General features: G+C 41.3%; 1 protein-coding gene across 4 annotated transcripts in view; it reads left to right on the forward strand.

Moving 5' to 3' along the window:
• LOC125452515 (KH domain-containing, RNA-binding, signal transduction-associated protein 2-like) overlaps positions 1-18,078 on the forward strand; it is a 507,520-nt gene that overhangs the window by 453,395 nt on the left and 36,047 nt on the right. The window contains exon 12 of one of the 4 annotated variants that reach the window (XR_007247564.2): positions 324-7,580. The exons of the other annotated variants lie outside the window; for them this stretch is intronic. The gene's annotated coding sequence lies outside the window, so the exon portion shown is untranslated. Of the gene's footprint in view, positions 1-323; positions 7,581-18,078 lie in introns of those variants that run through there. 4 annotated transcript variants of the gene reach the window in all.

Genomic DNA, 18,078 nt, shown 5'->3' on the forward strand with positions numbered 1-18,078 from the left:
TGTGGATAGTGGAGACTTAGTAATGATAATGTAATTGAATATCAAGAAAAGGTTTTTTTTAGGCAATGGTCAATGCTTGCCATTTATGTGGCACAAACTCAGTTAACACTCATCAACCCAAACCAAGATGTGGTACAGATCTTGCCTTAGGTCAATAGAGACTGTTTCAGTATCTGAGGAGATGACGCTGAATATTTTGAGACCATCAGTTGTTAAGATCTAAAGGATTAAATGAAATGTGTATTTACATAATAGATTTGATGGAAGAATTTTAAGATATTTATTTTGTTTTAATCATTGAGTTTCTTTTTTGTTTTAAATAGTGATTCATGAGACTCAAGTTTATTTCATGTCTGCACAACTCCTGTGGTTACCCATGATGAGTACGGGGTAAGTTGGTAACGTGGCACTAAGGACAAAAGATAGGTGTGTGGAAGTCATGACTTGGCATGAGTTGATACTAAGTCAACATAGGGAATATAAAAGGCTTTGAGGATGATTGGGTGTCATGAGTTTGGCATGGGGTGTGTAAGGAATCACAGGTGTGGGTATAGGGGCATGGCGTGTATGTGAGTTAGGTGGCGGGGAGCAGGCATGACAATCGGGAGTATGGGGGTGAGGGCTGGATCACTGTTTATTTCTTCAAGTTTTTTAATAATATCATCAAATGTCATGGCATTGAGATAGGCCTCCTCAGAAGGCTACCTCCACACCTGGCAGGTTCACTTTCATTGCAGCATCACCTGGCTGAATTCTCAGAGAACCCCACCATCCCAAAAAGAGGATCTTAACTTTCCAGCCACTTTCTCCTAAGGCAGATTTGTGCACCCAGGAAATATCCTGACTCTGCACTCCTCACTGCCAGAGCAAACATCGATGTTTCCAATTTATTTTATGGGAGCATGGCTCCAGAGCTCTGCCTATGATGTTGATGATAGCACACACCCAACATTGATGGAGCCACTGAACAGCTGCCAGAAATGGTGGAGCCTTCTCTTGTCCAATTTTAACATCACCAGATGCATAACACCAGTGTTAGCTAATTCCTATCTGCCAAGCACTGAATGCTATTCCCAAACTACCGATGGTGATTTTGGAATTTTCATTGTCGAGAGAAGTTATGAATGGAGCTCCATACTATGGAGTGTCAGGAACTGATGCAGCCTTGACCTTATAACAACCTAAAACAGCCTACGGCAGTTGGAATGAGGATTTTTCCCTAAGGAACTCCTTGACTGAACCTGTTCAAAATAGACTCAGGTTTGTACAGCTCCTTTCAAGGATGCCCTAAATCATTCAACAAGCAGTGAAGTGCCCCTGAGTTGTAGTTACAGGTGTCAGATGGAAAACAGGGTCACCAGTTTTCAGGCAGTAAACTACCTCAGACAGCAGTGTGATAATGATCAGATGATGTATTTTTGGTGATGTTGTTTTAGGAATTAATATTGGCCAGGTCAGAGGCAATAACTTGTCTTATCATTGTCAAAATCAGGCCAAAGGATTCTTCATATTCACCTGAGAGGATCTCAGTTTAATATCCTATCTGAAAGACAGCTGTCTAGCCCTGCATGAGGAATGTCAGCTTAGGTATTCATACTGAGGCCTTTGGAATATGAGTTGATACCAACTTTCCAATTCAGAGATGATAGTACCAATGACAGAGTGTCATGGCTAACACTGAGCTAGCAGTAATTACCCTCTAACAGCCACAACCATCTTCGATCCTTGTTGGGAAAGGCTCCAGGCTCTGCAGGAATTTCATTTTTGACCCTCCCAAAACCACTTCTCTCTGATACAGTTTTGTCCCTTGAATAAGCAGAATTTATATTAACTGTACCTTGCTCTGCCACCAGATTTATTGCCTGGCTATCACCTTTTAATTACCACTTTGAAGCCATACCTTGCCGTCCCTTTCACAAGATGGCAAGTTCTTCTTAGCGCTCCTTCAGTATTGACTGCTGACCAATTTTACTTTGACGAGACCCTGATGTTCCAGGATACAGGTAAGTGGGAATGAGTTTGAGGGGAGGATGGTGGGGCTGCAGGTGAACCCATTGGGAGAGATCTTGCTCCACCCAACACAGAAGGGGTCACATGAAAAACAGCCACAACCTGTCTTATTGCATCTTAAAGAAATGCCTGTCAAAATGGTAAATTCTGATTGAGATTTGTCTTTCCCACTTGCTCTCTGAGGGTGGAAGTGAAAGTGTGCTTATGTAGATAGAATCATCATAGGAACCAGACAAGGCCATTTAGCCCTTTGAAGTTGATCCATCATTCAATCAGATCGTGGTTGATCCATATCTCAGCTGCATCTACCCATTTTGGTTACATAATCATTATCTTATAAAAATCTATCAATTTCAGTTTCAGTTCACAGATAACATAGAATAAATGGTACAATTCTAAGGAGTTCACTGGACCATGCAGAGCTGGGGGTGCATTACAGAGGTCATTCAAGGGAGCAGGTCAAGTTAAGAAAGGAATCTATAAAGCTGGTGTTTTATAAGTAAGGGTGTGGAAGACAAAACTAGGGAAGTAGTATTATGCTTGTATAAAACATTTGTGCAACCTCAGACTGGAAGACTGTGAAATTCTTTAAAGGAACCGTGGTTATGTAAAGCAGCATCCCTCTGATCTTCAGTACTTTATAGGGTCTTACATTCACTTATAATCCCTTGCCTTGTTAGCCCTTCCAAAGAGTACTACCTCTCATTTTTCTATGTTGAATTCCATTTGTCACATTGCTGCAGGCTTTAGGTGAGGTGCTGTTTCAGTGAGCCAGCAGACAACACCATGGACTGAATGTCCTCTCTCTGTGCTGTAACTATTCTATACTGATATGTATTTTTAAGATCTTACAGCACAGAAAAAAGGCCATCCTGGCCAGTGCATTTCCACCACCAGGAAGGATGAGGACAGCACGCCATGTGAAAACCATCACCTCCAAGACTTACAGCATCTCAATTCAGGCAGATATTGTCAGCCCTTATTCATCACTGGGTCAATGTCTGATTCAAATTCCCTACCCACCCTTAGCACAGGAAGCAGTTGGGGAAGAAAGTCTACCCCACTTTAAAAGCAACGGAGAATGAAAATGAAAATGTCAGTCTTTTTTAAATATCCTTGTCCCAAAAAGTCCTATTCCAAGGTGGGAGCAGTAAAGCTAATGCTGACATTCCAATGTTAAACTGTTGGAGCTGTTGCCTTTTGGTAGAGACTTTAGGCCCTGACTTCCCTTTCAGTTGAGCCTAAAATATCCCACTGGCACTATTTTAAAATATAGCAGCAAACTTTTCCCTGGTGTTGGTCAATATTGATCTATCATCATTATCACATTGTAGTTTGTCGGAGCTTGCTGTGCAGAACGTTGGTTGGGATGAAATATTATTGGAATATTTAGGAATGTTGAGTTGATGTTAAAATCAGGGCAACTATGATCTTATTGAATGGTGGAGCAGGCTCACAGGGCCAAGTGGCCTACTTTTGTTCCATGTTCATATGTTGTCTGTTTTGTTTCTAACATTACAGCAGTGGCTCCATTTCAAAAGCACTTCACTGGCAATAAAATACTTCACGACATTTGAAGGTTTTGAAAAGTGTTACATCATGCAAGTCTTTTTTCCTGCTTTTCTAGACATTACTTAGAGAATGTCAAAGTCTGGCAATGACCATTCAGAGTAGCAAAGCAGCAAACAAGTTTCCACAAGCAACAAGCAGTATAATTATGAGCAGATAGTCTGTTTTGTGGATAAATATTGATGAGGATTCCAGAGAAAATTCCCCAGCTTTTCTCAAATAGTGCCCTGGGATCTTTTCTAACACCCTGACTGGGCTGATAGAGATTCTGTTTAACAGCTCATCTGAAAACAGTACCTCTGACAAAGCAGTATTCTCAGTATTGCATTGGCCCAATTATGTGGATCAGGCTGTAGAGTATATCCTGAACTGGTCGCCTCTTGATTGAAAGATTGAAGCCAAAACTAGCACTCATTGACTGTTGCACTGAAATAATATTTCCAACTTTCTGATTTACATTGTGGATCCCTCTGTCCATCTCGACACCATTTGAAGTTCCTTCCAAATCAACAAAACTCTTATAAGATACAACATGATGAATATGTTGGTAAAAAGGATCCCCACAGACATGTCTAACCTCACAGTAACAAGCCATGGGATGGCAGACACTTGCAGCTCCAGTGACATGATGATTATTATGATCTGTTACCCATCTTTGCCACACTCAGTGTTATTCCACATAAAAGCTTGCCAGACAGATTAAATCAATCATTACATCTAGATGTTCTGCTGATATTCACAATAGTAACTTGAGATTATAGAGTAGCTTTAATGCAGTGAAACACCTGAAGACACTGAGCCACATAGGAGATACTAGGCTGATGATGGAGTTGGGAACCTCGCAATCTGGCAAACTGACCTCAGCAGAGCCTCATCAAGTGGAATCATTACTCATGGGGGAGGTCATTTAGCCCATCATGCCTGTGCTCTGTGAAAGAGCATCCAGCTGAATCCCCTATACTACAAATATCTCCTCTTCAGATAACTATTCAATTCACTTTTGAAAGTTATAAAGGTAACTTGCATATCCAGATAATAATTAACTTCATTGAAGCTTTTTGTCTTATATCCATCTGGGAAATTGGCAAGAAATACAAATGTAAAGGAAAGCAAGATTTATACTGTGCGAGGACAGACTGCTGATATATTGGCAAGTGGCCTAATCAAAAATAGAATGTTGACCCTTATTTCAAGGAGTCTAAGGTTAGGATAGTCTTACTACAACTGCACAAAGTGCTGGTGAATTATTTTTAGTTGTCATCTGTACTCTAATACAAAAATACAAGAATAGAGTGAAAAGTGTACAATGTCGCCACGCACGACACCATTTTACCTACAAAGTAACTAATTACAAATCTTAGGTACTAAAATAGATTAGGTACAAAACTAGAGAAGTAATAAAAGGCTAAAGTTCTATACTGCAGTTCTTCATAGCATAAAAGAGTAAAATGAAATAAAGTTAAAAGATAATCTTTAGTCTACAGCACACATTCGCTCCACATTGGGGCTTTTCCACACGTGGTCTTACTCCCCCACCCCCCTTCCCGACTGGGTCCATGTGCAGTTTTGGTCCCCTTGTAAAAAGAAACTTATTATTTCATTGGAGGCGGTTCAGAGAAAATTCATTAGGATGATCCCTAGCATGGAGAGATTGCCTTATGAGCAAAGGTTAAACAGGTTGAGATTCTACTCAGTGGACTTTAGAAAAATAAGAATGAAAAATGATCTCATTGAAACATGTAGGATTCTTAAGGTGCTTGACAGGGTAAATGCTGAGTGGATATTTCCCTTCATGGGAGAATCTGGGTCCAATTCAACACTGAGATGGGGAGGAATTTCTTTCCTTAGAAGGTTGAGAATCTTTGGAACTCCTTAGCACAGAGAGATGTGGCGGCAGAGTCCTTATGTATATTTAAGGATGAGATGGATAAATTCTTGAGCAGTTAGGGAATGAAGGGCTATGGGGGAAAAGCAGGAAAGTGGATGTGAAGCATGTCAGATCAGCCTTGATCTCATTGAACTGCAACCTACTCCTGTTCCTGTTTCTTATGTTCTTACAGTCTAAAAGGATCATGTTTTCCAAAGAGTGAACAAGGCCAAATGCTGCACTTTCCAAAAAGATCAAGAGGTGTTGGTGAGGAATTGCACGACTGGCGAAAATTGGGTACCAGCCATCATTGTAGCACAAACTGGACCACATTCCTGCTGTTTCTTTGACTGACATGGATACAATGGGCTGAAGAGTCTTCTTCTGTGCTGTGGATCTATATGACTCATGCAACACACAGATGACAGATGAGATAGCATGGAAAAGACATGTAGATCAGCTCTTGGCAACCAGAACAAATAGGCCAGGGACTGCATCAATTAAAGATCCAAAAATAACCGTGCCAAATAGAGGCCTAGATATACCTGACGTCAAAGCAGTAACTGGAGCATCTGAAGAAAATAGTACCTCAGTGGAGAGTCCCACAGCATTGTGCGAAAACACTAAGAGAGTTAGGTTTATTTAATTTTTAGATTTAGATTTATTTAATACTGTCACTTGCACCTAGGTACAGTAGAAAGTGGATAATGTTGCCACGCTCTGGCACCATCTTGGATTACAGAATATGTTACTGAATAAATTGTATAAATGGAAAAATACTGAATAAATTAATATTAAATTGATATTGCTAAAAATGAAGCAGCTTTAAAAGTTCATCTTTCCCTCTCCGCTCCTCCAGTCACTGCCATCCAATATCATCCCCAGGGTCCTGGCAATGTGCTCCTTTTCTGTTGCCACTGGTGTTGTTGTTTCTGTGTCTGCCGCTTTCGAGATGGAGACAGTCAAGCTGCACAGGTTCCACACCTCCTCCGATGCTGGACATTGACTGATGGGTCCTGAGTCTGAGTTGACCAATGGGGTCAACTGGCTCCAAGTCGACCAACAGGGTCCAGGCTTGTCTTCCGATGCTGCCATTCAAGATAGAGTGGTGATGTAGATACGTGAGGCTCTGGACTCCCACTGGAGGACTTCAGGAGGAGGATCCAGAGAAACTAAAACCAGGGGAGAATGTTACTGTGCTGGAGAGACAACGTTGAAGCCATGTGGATGTGGCAGAACCTGAAACATGAAACATAAACCATTAGTGGTTGAGCCCCATGCTCAGGAGCCAAATACTACCAAACCTACCAGACCAAGAGCAAAACCAACACAAAAAATAAACAGCTACAAGAGGTGCACTGACAGCCGCACAGGAGTCAACATTCTCAGATTGAAGCGACAACTTTCTAGGATTGAGTTGAGAAGGAGTTTCTTCAAAGGGTGCTGAATCTGTGGGACTCATTGCCACAGAAGGCTGTGGAGACCAATTCACTGAGTGTATTTAAGACAGAGCTAGTTAAGTTCTTGATTGGTTAGGGGATCAAGTCTTACGGGCGAAAGGCAGGAGAAAGGCTTGAGAAACGTATCAGTCATGATCGAATGATGGAACAGACTCGATGGGCCAAATGGCCTAATTCTGCCCCTATATCTTATGCTCTTATCCTCTGGATTGTCTTACTTGCTGATTGTTATATGTATGATTGTAAATATTGATGAATGATTGTGAATGTTTTCATTGTAGGAACCTGTGATGAAAGGGAGAAGGAATGTTGTATATTTTCATAAAGATGCTGGGCTGTCACTTTAAGAATCTGATCACATGATCTAAAGATGATATCATTGGTAATTTTGAGCCGGAAACTATTCAGTCTAACGTTATCGTCTGTAAACATCTCCTTGGTAAAGCTCCTGCTATCAAACACTCTGGCCTCTTGATCCTTCTTGGAGCATAACGATTTTTTTTAATCTAAGCTTGTTTTTTTTAAATCGACTTTGCTGAACTAAAATGGCTGCTGCCAATCACACAATTGACAAGTTGGCCACAGTCTAGAAATTTCCTACAATAATTACAGACAAAGCGAAATAGATGACCCTGTTGGAATTTCTCACCCGCTAACTGCATGAACACTGCAAGCATAGTAATCAGACAATGAGTGCACAGACCTCTGTGGCAAGAAAAAAATACAAAGAACTGCAGATATTGAAGTTTTTATTTCAGATCCCCTGAATCTGCAGTACTTAGCTTTGAGAAAATAATTTTACAGAAATTGCTGGAGAGACTCAGCAGGTCTGGCAGCATCTGTGGAGAGAGAGAGCGGAGTAAACCTTTCAAATCAGTTCTGAAGAAGAATCATTGGACCCAAAACATTGACTCTATTTTCTCTGCACAGATGCTGCCAGGTGTGTTGAGCCTGTCCAGTAATTTCAGTTTTTACTTCTATGTCCACCACTGCATTGATAAGGGAAGACCTAATCGATATTCATTATGACTGAAGAGCCACTGATAGCCTCCATCTAATTCCTAAACAAACAATGGATTTTGACCAGAAACATAGAAACTTGCCTCATTTACCCAACTGACTCATTCAGGGGAAAATATCACATTTCTAAAACACCCTCGCTTTTAGAAGAGTTTTAAGTTGTGTAATCGTCAAAACAAATTGGACTTTTTTTGGAGGGGATGACTAGGTGTGCAGATGAGGGTAGTTCAGTTGGTGTAGTCTGTATCAACTTTAGTACGGTTTGTAACAAAGTCTCACATAGCAAACTATCTAAGAGGCTAAGAGCCTGTGCAACTCGGGGCAAATTTGATTCAAAATTGGCTTAGGAGGCAGAAGATGATAGTTGAATGATATGTTTTTATGCCTGGAAGCCTGTGTTCAGTTACATGCCACATCATTTGGTGCCAAGTCCTTTGCTGTTTGTTGTGTACATTAGCGATCTAGACATGGATTGAGGAGATATAGTTAGTAAGTTTGCAGAATACAAGAAAATTATTGGTGTCGTAAATAGCGAGGAGGAAGGATGGTATAGATAGGCTGGGCAGATGAGCTGAACAGTGGCAAAAGGAACTTAATCCTGAAAAGTGTGGAGTGATGCATTTTTTGGGGAATAACAATGGAAAGACGTCCATGTTGAAAGGTAGGACCTTGGTATAGAGGATCAGAAGGACCTTGATGTGCATGCCCACAGACTCTTGATGGCAGCAGGACAGATTGATAAGGTGGGTAAGAAGGAAAATGGGATGCTTACCTTTATTAGTCAAGACATTGAATACAAAAGAAAGGAGTTTATGATGGAGATGTATATAATGCAAGTTAGGCCACAACTGCAGTGCAGTGTGCAGTTCATCACCACACTTTGAAATGGATGTGATCGCACTAGTGAGAATGCAGAAGAGATTCACCGGAATGTTAAAACTGAAAGGATTGCGGACGCTGTAAATCAGGAGCAAAAACAAAGTTGCTGGAAAAGCTCAGCAGGTGTGGCAGCATCTATGAAGGAAAGACAGAATTAACATTTCAAGCCCGCTGACCCTTCCTCAGAACTGATGGTGGCTGGGAAAACATCAGTTTCTATGCGGAAAAAAGTGGAGGGGGTGGGGTAAGGTGTAAATGATAGGATAGAGCCTTAAGAGGGAGAAGAGCAGTTGGACAGACAAAGGAGTTACTAACAATCGGGCTGGGAGGGTGAATAGTTGTTAATGGGAACTATTAGTGACTAACAACAGGTGGTGTGTAATGGCAGGCTATGTGGTAACGAGGCCTGGTGTGTGGGGTAAGGGGCTGGGACATGGCAGAGTTTTAGGCCCTCAAATTATTGAACTCAATATTGAGCCTGGAGGACTGCGGTGTCCCCAGGCAGAAAATAAGGTGTTGCATTGAGCTTCGCTGAAACACTGCAGCAACCCAGAGACAGAGATGTTGCCCAGGAAACAAGATGCTGCATTAAAGTGGCAGGCAACAGCGAGCTCAAGGTCTTTTTTCACAAGGAGAAAGTAGATGTTCTGCAAAATGGTCACCCAGTCTACACTTTGTTTCCCCAATGTAGAGGACACCACATTGTGAGCAGTGGATGCAGTAGACTTCATTCTTGGAAGTGCAGGTGAAGTGTTGCTTCACCTGGAAGGTATGTTTGGGCCTTAGGATACTGGGGAGGGAGGAGGTAAATGGGCAGGTGTTGCACCTTTGCCGGTTACAGGGGAAAATGCCATGGGACTGTGGGGGCTGTTGGGATGAAGGAAGTGTGGACTAGGGTGCCCAGAGGTAACAGTTCCTGCAGCAGCCAGACACGGGAGGGGAGGGAAGTATATGTCTCGTGGTGGCATTTTGCTGGAGGTGACGGACATGACATCTGATGATCTTCTGGATGTGGATGCTAGTGGGATGGTAGGTAAAATGGTAGGTTGGTAGGTTTTACACCAGGATGTTGCATGGGATCAAGCAATCAAGCTCTGAAGAGAGATGTACTAAATTGGGGTTGATTTCCTCAGAGCACAGAATGCTGAGTGGGGGATCTGATATGAGGTGATCTGAGGGGAAATAGAAAGAGTAGTTAGGGAGAAACTTGCTCCTTTAATACGGAGTCGATATCAGGGGCACATGTTCGAGGTAATGGAAAGGATATTTAGAGGGTGTGCAGTGTGGAGTTGGAGGAACAAAGCAGGCCAGGTGGCATCAGAGGAGCAGGAAGGTTGACATTTTAGGTAGGGTCCCGACCCAAAAGGTTAATTTTCCTGCTTCTGTGATGCTACCTGACCTGCTGTGTTCCTCCAGCTCCACACTGTGTTATCTCTGACTCCAGCATCTGCAGTTCTTACATTCTCTGGATTTTAGAGGGGATTTGAAGAAGCATTTTATTTTACCCAGAGGGCAGTGGGAATCTAGAACTCACTGCCTAAATGGATAGCAGAGGTGGAATCCCTCAAGACATTTCAGAAGTATTTAGATTAGCATTTGAAATGTTATAGCACACAAGACTATGGGACAAGTGCTAGAAAATGGGGCTCGAATCAACATGTTTGTTGACTGAGGGGCCAAAAGTCTTCTTTCCTGCTGTAAAGACTCTATTTCTGGACTTTTGTCTCAGTCTATTTTTAATATCTAGCTCATTTATAAAGCCATCAACAGGCTTCTGGCTTTCAGTTAAGCCTGCTTCAAGTCCACATATCCTTGAAATCTAGTTCCAGACAATCCTTGTATTTACTGGCAATGCAGATGTATTCCTTGACTACAAACATCATCTTGGTGTGCCATCACCAAGGAATTCTGCAACTCCTACCTCCAGTCATCTGGATACATCTGAGTTTTTAACTCTGTGAAGGAGCTCCCGTTGGACTCTGACAGTCACATCAATTCATTTCAACACTTTTGGTTTTAATATACAGAACTGTAAAATTCTTTTCTCAAAGCAAAGTACTGCAGATACTGAAGATCTGAAATGAAAACTGAAAGTGCTGGAGAAATCCAACAGGTGTGGCAGCATTTTCGGAGTGACAAGGAGAGTTATTGTTTCAAGCACAATCTATCTCTTCTTGCAGCTGAAGAGGGTTAGAAATTATGTATTCATGCTGTAGGTAAATGTGGAGGAGGAGTGGGCAGAACAGACGATGAGGGCACACAGAGGAAAAGACAAATGGAGTGCTAATGATATTAGAGGAGTGATGTAGATGATAAAATAGGTGTTAATGATAGCTGTGATTGATTGAACATTGGCCAGCTTTTCTGAAAGCAAAATGATGTTAAAAATAGACTGAGACAAAAGTCCAGAAATAGAGTAACAGAGTCTTTATTACTAAATCACACATTAAAACACATACACACACAGACACACACGCACACACACAAAATAAAGAGAGGAGTTGGGGAATGGAAGGAAGTGTAGCCAAAACAGAGAGCAGTGTTCATGTTCTGAAGTTGTTGAAATCAATGTATGATTTAGTAATACAGCTTGCTTGAAAGCAAGGACTTTAATCTGTCCCCCTCTTGGTCTGTAATAAAGTGTAGAAGTGATAGGACCATAGAATCTCTACAGCACAGAAAGATGCCATTTGGCCCATTGAGTCTCTGATGAGCATCCCACATTTACCATAGTTACTCCACCAAGCCCACACATCCATGGACACTACAGGCAATTTAGCATTGCCAATCCATTTAACCTGCACATTTTATGACTACAAGAGGAAACAAGATCACCCAAAGGAAGCTCATGCAGGCATGTGTGAACTCCACAGAGATAGTCCTCCAAGGCTGGAATTGAACCTGTATCCCTGGCACAGGTGAGGCAGCAGTGCTAACCACCAAACCATCATGCCACCCAGTGCTGAATGAAATATGCCATGAATGAAAATGTGAGCAGCGGTGTTTGATGAGGTCACATTTATGATGGGGGATAGTTAGAAGGCCAGACAGATTGGAATAGTTGGGTATAGAGCTAGCGAGGACATGAATGAAGGTTTCAGCAGCAGATCAACTGAGTCAAAGGCAGAGTCAGGTAATGTCACAGAAGTGAGATTGGGAGCCGAAGTGATGGTGAGAGTATCGGGTCAGAGATGACACCAACTTTGGGAACAGTATAGTTTGGTCTCCAAGGGTTTCCAGGAAGACAGTGAGGAAATGGAGTTTTAACTCACTGTACTTCCAGGGATCCTAAAAATCAATATAACTTTGGAACTTTGTCTTGAAGTAGCCTGTCCCAATCAGTTTTATAAGAGAGTTCTTAAGATCCAGTTCTGGAAACCATTATTTTGAACTCAAGATCTTGGAGTCAGAGCAGGAGAGATTAATTGAATGATTTCTGGCATGCGGACTTTAATTATGTTAATGGAGTAAATGTTAATGTCAGTTACCATTGACCAGAAACTGAACTGGACTAGACATAGAAATACAGTGGCTACACTAGTAGGTCACATGTTGGGAATCCTGCAGCGAATAACTCACCTCCTGACTCCCCAGAGCTGTCCAAAGCATGAAGAGTGTGATGGAGTACTAAATGGATGCAGCTCCAACAACACTCAAAAAGCTTGGCACTATCCAAGGCCAAGTGGCTGCTTGATTGGCACCATATCCACTACCTTCAAAATTCACTTCTACCACCATTGTGATAGCAATGCGTGCTATCTACAAGGTGCACTGCAGTAGCTTTCAAAGGATCTCTGACAGCATCGTCAAAACCTATGACCTCTGCATTAAGAGGGACAAGGGCAGCAAATACCAAGATAACACTACCATGGGCAAGTTCTCCTCCAAGCCCTTCACCGTCCTGACTTGGAAATATATCGCGGTTTCTTCAGTGTCGCTAGATCCAAACCCTGGAACTCTCTCCTCAGTGGTAATGTGGGTGTACATACAAGACACAGACTGCTGCTGTTCAAGTAGGCAGCTCAATACTCCCTTCTACAAGGCAATTAGGAAAGGGTGATAAATTCTGACCCAGCCAGCAATACACATATCTCATGAACAAATAATAAAAAGAAACTAGAGAAGCAGGGATTGTTCCCTCAGGTTAAAGTAAGATTTAATAAAGCTGTTCAAAATCATAAAGGGTATTGATACAGCAAATAAGGAGAAACTGTTTCCACTGGCAGTAAGGTCAGTTACCAGAGGGCAGAGATTTACGGTAATTGACAAAACAGCCAGGGGTGAAATGAGAAACGTTTATACAGTGGGTTGTTATTTTCTGGAATTCACTGCTAGAAAATGTAGTGGAAACGGATTTGATCAATTCCAAAGAGAATTAGGCATCTACGTGAAAGGGAAATAACTGAAGGCCAAGGGGATATTGTGGGGGAATGGGACTAATCGATAACTTTTTCAAAGAATCATGCTGGGCCTAATGGCCTCCTTCTGTGGTGTTAATAATTCTGTGAATAGAACTTCACTTGATGCCACTAACTGCATTCAAGTTAATTACCACCTCGAGACAGCAATAGTTACACTAGACTTACACATATAATATACATCAATAAGGGGTGTACGGAAAGCTACATTATGCAGTGAAGATATTCAGCCACCTGTTTCTGTTTGAATTGTGCTGTTGTCCTACGCTGTCCTGCTTTCATGTCTGCAAATTTGTCAGTTCCTAATCCTCAAGCACCGCTGCACCACTTTTTCAAATATTTATTAAAATATGCTTCTACCACTTTTTCAGAAAGTCAAGAAAATTCTTTAAGTGAGAAAATAATCATCATTTCCCCTCTCTATCTTCTGTCAATGAGTTAAATCTATAATATTTGGTAGTGACCCACTCGCTAAGCAGCAGGTATTTTTTTTCTCCTCCACCCAGTCAAAGCCCTTCATCTTGTAAATCTTCATTTTGTCACTGCTTAACCTTATCTGTTCCAAAGACCAAAGTCTTAACATTTCTGACGACAGTCTTTCAACCATGGTGACATCCCAGTAAATCTTCTCCGTCCCATTTCTTTCAAGTGTGGGGTCAAGAATTGTTCACAAATGCTCCGGCTGAACTTGTAAGCTCTAGCATGATCTCTTTGCTTTCAATGCTCTGTTAATAAACCCAAGTAACCTGAATGTCTTCCACATGAAAGTTCGTTTTGCCCCCAGTAATAGATTCGTAGCTTCATACAGCACAGAAAAGGTCCTTTGACCCGTCAACTCTGCACCAATACAACTAACCCTAAAAGTGCGCTAATCCCAATTTCCTGCATCTGTCCGAGATCCTTGAATGTTATGATATTTGAAGTACTTATCCAAATATTTTTTAAAAGTAGTAAGGTTTCCAGTGTCCACTACCTTCCTGGACAGTGCATTCCAGATTCCCACCGCCCACTGAGTGAGAAAGACATTTTTTTCCCAAATCTCTCTGAATCTTCTGCTCCTTACTCTAAAACTATACCCTCTCAAGATTGACCCCTCAGCCAAGGGGAACAGCTGCTCTCTATTCACAGTGCCCATAGTCCTCATAATCTAACACACCTCCATGTCACTCCTCGGTCTTCTCTGCTCTAAAGAAAACAACGCAAGCCTATCCATTCTCTCCTTACAGCTCAGTGTCTCCAGACCAGGCAATATCCTGGTGAACCACCTTGATACTCCCTCTTGTCTTCTCACATCCTTCCTGTAGTGAGTTGACCAGAACTGCACACAGTGCTCTAGCTGTGGCCTGACCAATGCTCTGTACATCTCCAACATTACCTCCTTGCTCTTATACGCCATGCCACAGATGATGAAAGCAAGTATCCCATATGCCTTCTTAACTATCCTATTCAAATGCTCAGCTGACTTCAGGGAACTGTGAATAATTACTTTAAGGTTCTTCTGTTTCTCTAAACTGCCCTGTGTCCTGTCATATATTAAATACTCCTCATCTTGTTTTATCTTCCAAAGTGCATCGCCTTGCATTATCAATGATAAATACCATTTGCCTCTGGTCTGCCCACCTGACCTACCGAACTATATCTAGCTTACGATTTTCTTCATTATTAACCACACTACTGATCTTGGTATCATCTGCAAGTTTGCACAACATTCCCCCCCACATTTTCATCTATACAATGTATGTATATAACAAAATATAAAGGTCCCAGTACTGATCTTCTTTTGTACACCGCTGGACACAGGCCTCCAGTCACTCAACCAGCCAACCACTGCCTTTTGTGTCCTATTACTAAGCTAGTTTCTAATCCATCTCACCATGTTTCCTTCAACCCCATGTGCTTTAACCTTCTCAATCAGATCCCCATATGGGACCTTGTCAGAAGCTTTGCTAAAATCCATATAAACTGCATCAACTGAACTCCCGTCATCCACACACTTGATCACATTTTCTAAGCAATTCAATGTATTTGTTAAGCATGACCTCCCTCTGACCCCGCTATGCTGACAATCCCCAAATAACCCAGGCCTTTCCAAGTGGTTATCAGTAAGTTCCTCCACACCTTGTGCGGGGTTGACTGGCCTGTTGTTATTAGTTTAGCAGGTGATATAGTAGAAGGGGTTAATAATTGCCATGCTCATTGTCAGACTGCAGTTTGAGTGATGTCAGATGACATCATGTGACTTGTATGTGGGAGAGAGGGAGGTCCTGCAATACTCTTGTAATGAGAGATATGTAATGATAGATGCATAATCAGAGAATAAATATGTATTGGATATTAATAGCAAAATTCACAGCTCTTTTATTTTAATGGCCCAGCCATGGTACTGATGCAGATAGAAGGAGGTGAAGAATTTCATAGTTTTTTCACACATGGAATAACTTTACCAGATCACTTGCAAATTTTGGGGTTGGTTAACTGCATTCTCTAGACTCCCACTTGTACTTTGCTCCAGGACTCAGTCAGTGAGCCTGGCCTACCTTTAATCTGGATGAAAAATCTGATGATGCAGACGGTGCATTTCTGTTGACTCAGGAAATCCCAAGTTGCTGTGGCAAGATGCAGTTTTATCTACATGTTTAATCGGGAACTAAAATAGTTATGGTGCAGGCTCCAACTTCTTTCCATGACATGACCGACCAGGACTCTCACCTGCTCCTACCACGAGCCAACACTGTTTGAAGAAAGGGTTTGCAGGTCAATGCACAACCTCCTTGACTGGACACAGCTTCCATAGTGATCAAGTTCTGGAGTGCAAACTGTATGCAGGTTTAGGAGTTAATATTCTGTCCTAGCCTACATAGGCTTTCTGAAGAAAAGTTGGAGAGGTTGAGCCCAGTACACATCAGAATTGAAGGTGTGTCTTATGGAAATGTAAAAGATTCTGAGGGACCTGTCTGGCTGGAATGCTGAAAGATTGTTTGCCGTGTGGGAGAGACTGGGACTGAGGGGGCACAGTGGAAAGTCAAGGGACTTCCCATTTAAGACAGGTAAGGAGAAATGCTTTCTCTCAAAGAGGGTTGCCATTCTGTGAAATTCTTATCCCTAGAAAGCAATAGAGGGAAGGTCACTGAATATTTAGATTCTTGTCTGACGAGAGTATCAAAGAGTAGAAGGGATAGACAGGAAGACACAATCAGGTCAGCCATGATCTGATCAAATGATGGAGCAAATTCAAGGGGCCACATGGACTATTCTTGCTCCTAATTCATATATTGTCATGTACCCATTGTGCCACAAGACTTCATGATACTGAAGACTGAGACCAATTCAAATCAAATATGTCAGTGATTAGGATTAACTTTCCAACTGTTTTCAAATCAGCAAAGGAAAGAAACGTCAGATTGGATAATCAAAATATTTAAATATGCCGGTATTCAGAGTTTTGCAAGACAAATGGTTGTCAAATAACTGCAGACTATTAAGTAACTATAAATGAAAACTATTAAAGTGCAAAAGATGGTATTTACTAAAAAGTTACTGTTTTTGTGTGAAAAAATTCTATCGCAGTGATTTTCCAGTCTTAAAGTTAAAGATTAATAGAAATTGAGTCGGAAATTGGGCTGAAAAATGTTGATAAAAAAGCAAAATTAGTGCAAATGTTGGAAATAAAATCATGAAATGCTGGAAGTATTCAGCAAGTCTTCTAGTGATTGCTGCTACTTTTGGTATGAAAGGTAAATAAATCCATATAAAATAATACTTCAATGTACCAGTCATAAACTGTTTATTTTTATTGCCAGTTATTGTCATTCGTTTACTGAAAAACCACTGTGATCTTTCACAATTCTTGCTATTGAACAGCAGCAGTTAATTAAGAGCAGGAATCTTTTCAGGAGCCTGCACAAGTAAATGTAAGTTTAGCTGATGAAAAACTGCTGTCGCCTGAATGCGAGGTGGACACGGAGTTGTTAAGATGAAAAATGAATGCAGTGCGCCTGGGAATAAGAAAATACTGGGCAACAAAGGCCGTTGTATGCTTGAGGGAACTACTGAATAATGTGCTGTCACTGTGCCTTAATATCAGGCAGAAAATATTTGAATTTGAAATTCCACTGTAGCACTGCAAGTTGTTGGGTGAGATGCACCGTCCGTACACAATTATATAATTACATTTAAAGATGACACTCACCTTTAAAACTCTTTTTCTCATGGTTAATCTTGTTATTTTCCAACACATAGGGAACATTACTTAGTGGATGTTAAGTTTCAGGGTGCTACATGCTCAATTATGCTTTGCTGAAGTCTTTCTTAGGCTCATTGTATGGACTCACCTAGTTCCCTGTTTAATATTTTAAAGGCAAACTGTTTTTGTCTGAAGGCACTTTTCATATAAATCACTACAGAACTTAAAAACAACTTTTGACACGTGAATGAGTGGCATTCCATAGCATTCCAATTTAAAGCAGAAAGCAGAATGATAATGTTTTAAAACAATGTGCTGGAGAATTGCCTTTTGCATAACATTTAAAATCAGTTGAAAAACTTATAGGAAGAATAAATTGTTTGATTCAGAGTGACATCTTGTGAAAATCCCATAATTTGTTTCATTTAAATGGGGTCAAATTGATGATAGGTGCTCCTGTGATTCAGTTGCTGTCACTTCAGCCACCTTGACCTCTGTGGTCATGCAAACAGAGAGATATGAACAAAGACGGGAATCAACGCAATCCTGTTTATGTACCAATACCCAAGGTGCAAACTATCCTCAATGTATGGAATGCAGTTTTAAGCATGCATATCACTGCTTTGGCTAATCACTATTTCTATAGCATATAGTATGGACCTGTTGGTTGGC

Source organism: Stegostoma tigrinum, chromosome 4, assembly GCF_030684315.1.
Source record: "Stegostoma tigrinum isolate sSteTig4 chromosome 4, sSteTig4.hap1, whole genome shotgun sequence".
Classification (NCBI taxonomy): domain Eukaryota; kingdom Metazoa; phylum Chordata; class Chondrichthyes; order Orectolobiformes; family Stegostomatidae; genus Stegostoma; species Stegostoma tigrinum.